The sequence below is a fragment of the Triticum dicoccoides genome, chromosome 7B (assembly GCF_002162155.2).
Source record: "Triticum dicoccoides isolate Atlit2015 ecotype Zavitan chromosome 7B, WEW_v2.0, whole genome shotgun sequence".
NCBI classification, from domain to species: domain Eukaryota; kingdom Viridiplantae; phylum Streptophyta; class Magnoliopsida; order Poales; family Poaceae; genus Triticum; species Triticum dicoccoides.
In genome coordinates, this window is record NC_041393.1 from 72,135,099 (window position 1) to 72,139,427 (window position 4,329).

Consider the following 4,329-nt stretch of genomic DNA (forward strand, 5'->3'; position numbering starts at 1 on the left):
TTGGAAAAGTAGATACGACGGAGACGTATCAACTCCCCCAAGCTTAAAACTTTGCTTGTCCTCAAGCAATTCAGTTGACAAACTGAAAGTGATAAAGAAAACTTTTACAAACTTTGTTTTCTCTTATTGTTGCAAATATGTAAAGCCAGCATTCAAGTTTGCAGCAAAGATTATGAACTAACCATATTCACAATAACACTTAGGTCTCATGTTTACTCATATCAATGGCATAATCAACTAGCGAGCAATAACAATAAAACTCGGATGACAACACTTTCTCAAAACAATCATAATACGATATAACAAGATGGTATCTCGCTAGCCCTTTCCGAGACCGCAAAACATAAATGCAGAGCACCCCTAAAGATCAAGGACTGACTAAACATTGTAATTCATGGTAAAAGAGATCCAGTCATAGTCATACCCAATATAAACTAATAGTAATACATGCAAATGACAGCGGTGCTCTCTAGCGGGTGCTTTTTAATAAGAGGGTGATGACTTAACATAAAATTAAATATATATGCCGTTCGCAGAGGGAAGCAGGGATTTGTAGAGGTGCCAGAGCTCGATTTTTAAATAGAGGTGAATAACATTTTGAGCAGTATACTTTCACTGTCAACATAACAACTAAGAGATCTCGGTATCTTCCATGCTACACACATTATAGGCGGTTCCCAAACAGAATGGTAAAGTTTATACTCCCCCACCACCAACAAGCATCAATCCATGGCTTGCCCGAAACAACAGGTGCCTCCAACTAGCAACAATCCTGGGGGAGTTTTGTTTAATTATTTTGATTTGATTTGAGCATGGGACTAGGCATCCCGGTGACCAGTCGTTTTCTCATGAATGAGGAGCAGAGTCCACTCCTCTTGAGAATAACCCACCTAGCATGGAAGATACAGACATCCCTAGTTGATACATGAGCTGTTCGAGCATACAAGACAGAATTTCATTTGAAGATTTGGAGTTTGGCACATGCAAATTTACTTGGAACAATAGGTAGATACCGCATATAGGAAGGTATGGTGGACTCATATGGAATAACTTTGGGGTTTATGGAGTTTGGATGCACAAGCAGTATTCCCGCTTAGTACAGGTGAAGGCTGGCAACAGACTGGGAAGCGACCAACTGAGAGAGCGACAACAGTCATGAACATGCATTAAAATTAATCAACACCGAGTGCAAGCATGAGTAGGATATAATCTACCATGAACATAAATATCGTGAAGGCCATGTTGATTCTGTTTCAACTACATGCGTGAACATGTGCCAAGTCTAGTCACTCGAATCATTCAAAGGAGGATACCACCCTATCATACCACATCACAACCATTTTAATAGCATGTTGGCACGCAAGGTAAACCATTATAAGCTCCTAGCTAATTAAGCATGGAATAAGCAACTATAATCTCTAATTGTCATTGCAAACATGTTTATTCATAATAGGCTGAATCCGGAACGATGAACTAATCATATTTACAAAAACAAGAGAGGTTGAGTTCATAGCAGCTTCTCTCATCTCAGCCAGTCCATCATATATCGTCATTATTGCCTTTCACTTGCACGACCGAATGGTGTGTATAATAATAATAGTGCACGTGCATTGGACTAAGCTGGAATCTACAAGCATTCAATTCAAGGGAGAAGACAAGGTAATATGGGCTCTTGATTAAATCAACAATAATGCATATGAGAGCCACTTCAACATTTTCTTTATGGTCTTCTCCTCTCGACCCCCAAAGGAAAGAAAAGAAATAAAACTGTTTACACGGGAAAGCTCCCAACAAGCAAAAGAAGAACGAGAAATATTTTTGGGTTTTCTTTTAATTATTACCACTACAGCATGGAGAGTAAACTAACTAATTTTTTGGTTTTTTCTTAAGGTTTATCAAACACGCAAGAAGAAGGCAAGAAAAAGAAATTAAACTAGCATGGATAGTACAATGAAAAAGTATGAGCACCGACAACTAGAATGAGTGTGTGAACATGAATGTAATGTCGGTGAGAAATACATACTCCCCCAAGCTTAGGCTTTTGGCCTAAATTGGTCTATGGCCATGGGTAGCCCGGCTGATATCCGAAGTTGTAACTGGGGTCGTACTGAGATGTAGCAGCCATTGCTTCTTGAGCTGCAGCATGGCGGCGAGCCGCCTCCGTCCTCCTCTCGTACTTGTTTGCCTCCTCCCTGGTTATAACATATCTTCCTTTTGCCTGATAGTCAAAGAGGACAGGAGCAGGGAGAGTAGTATGGACATCGCGACATCTGCCAAAGATTAGTCGATACTGGAGGAATTGTTTATTCCTCTCAAGAAAATGATGATTAACCATGGCATTATAATCTAAATAAGCGGGAGGCAACTCCCTATCATTCTCATGTGCAGGTATACCAAGATAATTAGCCACACGGGTCGCATAAATCCCTCCAAACAAGTCTCCAACTAAACCATTGTTATGCAACCTACGTGCAACAATTGCCCCCCAAGTTGTATTGTTTATCACCTAATACTGCACTCTTGAGAACACAAAGATCAGGAACACACATGTGACATGCTTCATCTTTACCATTAATGCATCTACCAATGAAGAGAGCAAAATAATGTATAGCAGGAAAGTGAATGCTCCATATGGTAGCTTGTGCTATTTCTCTAGATTCTCCCACAGTGATACTAGCAAGAAAATCTTTATATTCAGATTTACGAGGTTCATTAACACCGCCCCACTGCGGGAGTTTACAAGCAGTAGTGAAATCTTCTAGGTCCATGATATATGATTTATCATAAATATCAAATATGACATTTTGAGAATTGCGCGAAGATGTAAATTTAAACCTTCTCACAAAGGAGTCAGTCAAATAGTAGTATTGAGGGCACTTATCTTGCATGAAGTCCTCAAGGTCAGCATTACGCACATATGCATCAAATTCATCCTTGATGCCTGCTTTGACCATAAACTCCTCTGACGGCCATTCACAAGGCCGCACGTCAGCTTCCCTTGGTAGTTCGTCGTCTTGCTCGCGTATTGCAAGCATGGGTCCTTTCTTCCTTGAAGAGCCACCTTGGTACATTTTCCTGGACATATTTCTTCCTCTAAAAAATTTCTGAAATTTTTAGTAACTCAAGATAAAAGTGAATAAAACTCAACAAAATTGATAGCAAGTACTCCCACAAGTGCCTAGAGCCTATATCATGCATTAAAATTACTTGGGACCATATAAATTTGACATGCAAGCTCAAGAACAGGGTCACCTAGGCAGCAAAAATTTGTAATGAATAAAGCACTAGAATAAAAATTAATTGGACCATTGGAGGAGTCACATACCAAAGAACAATCCCCCAAAGCAGTTTTGTGAATGGAGCTTTGAGCAAGGAGATCGAAAATGGCAGCAAAATGAGCTAGAACTCGTGCTTGAGATGGATGGTGATTTTTTGGGAGGAAGAAGAAGTGTGTGGGTGCAGGAATAAGTGGAGGGGGGCACCATGGACCCACGAGGTAGGGTGCGTGCCCTATAGGGGTGGGCGCGCCCTGGACCCTCGTGGCCAGGTGCCAGCTCCCCCTGCTGTGTTCTCAGTGCCAGATATTCTCAAATATTCCAGAAAAAATCATATTAAACTTGCAGGGCATTTGGAGAACTTTTATTTTTGGGTATTTTTTTATTGCATGGATAATTCAGAAAACAGACAGAAAAGTACTATTTTTTGCTTTATTTAATCTAAATAACAAAAAGTAAAAGGAGGGTACAGAAGGTTGTGCCTTCAAATTTCATCCATCTCATGCTCATCAGAAAGGAATCCACTAACAAGGTTGATCAAGTCTTGTTAACAAACTCATTCTGAATAACATGGAACCGGAGAAATTTTGAATAACACTAGGTTACCTCAACGGGGATATGAACATCCCCAATAATAAGAATATCATATTTCTTCTTGATAGTAGGAAGAGGAAATTCAAAACCTCCAATGATAATAGTTGGAATTTTTCCAATAGAATTGATGCTATGAACTTGAGGTTGTTTCCTCGGAAAGTGCATCGTATGCTCATTACCATTAACATGAAAAGTGACATTACCTTTGTTGCAATCAATAACAGCCCCTGCGGTATTCAAAAAGGGTCTACCAAGAATAATCGACATACTATCGTCCTCGGGAATATCAAGAATAACAAAGTCCGTTAAGATAGTGACGTTTGCAACCACAACAGGCACATCCTCACAAATACAGACAGGTATAGCAGTCGATTTATCAGCCATTTGCAAGGATATTTCAGTAGGTGTCAACTTATTCAATTCAAGTCTATGATATAAAGAGAGAGGCACAACACTAACA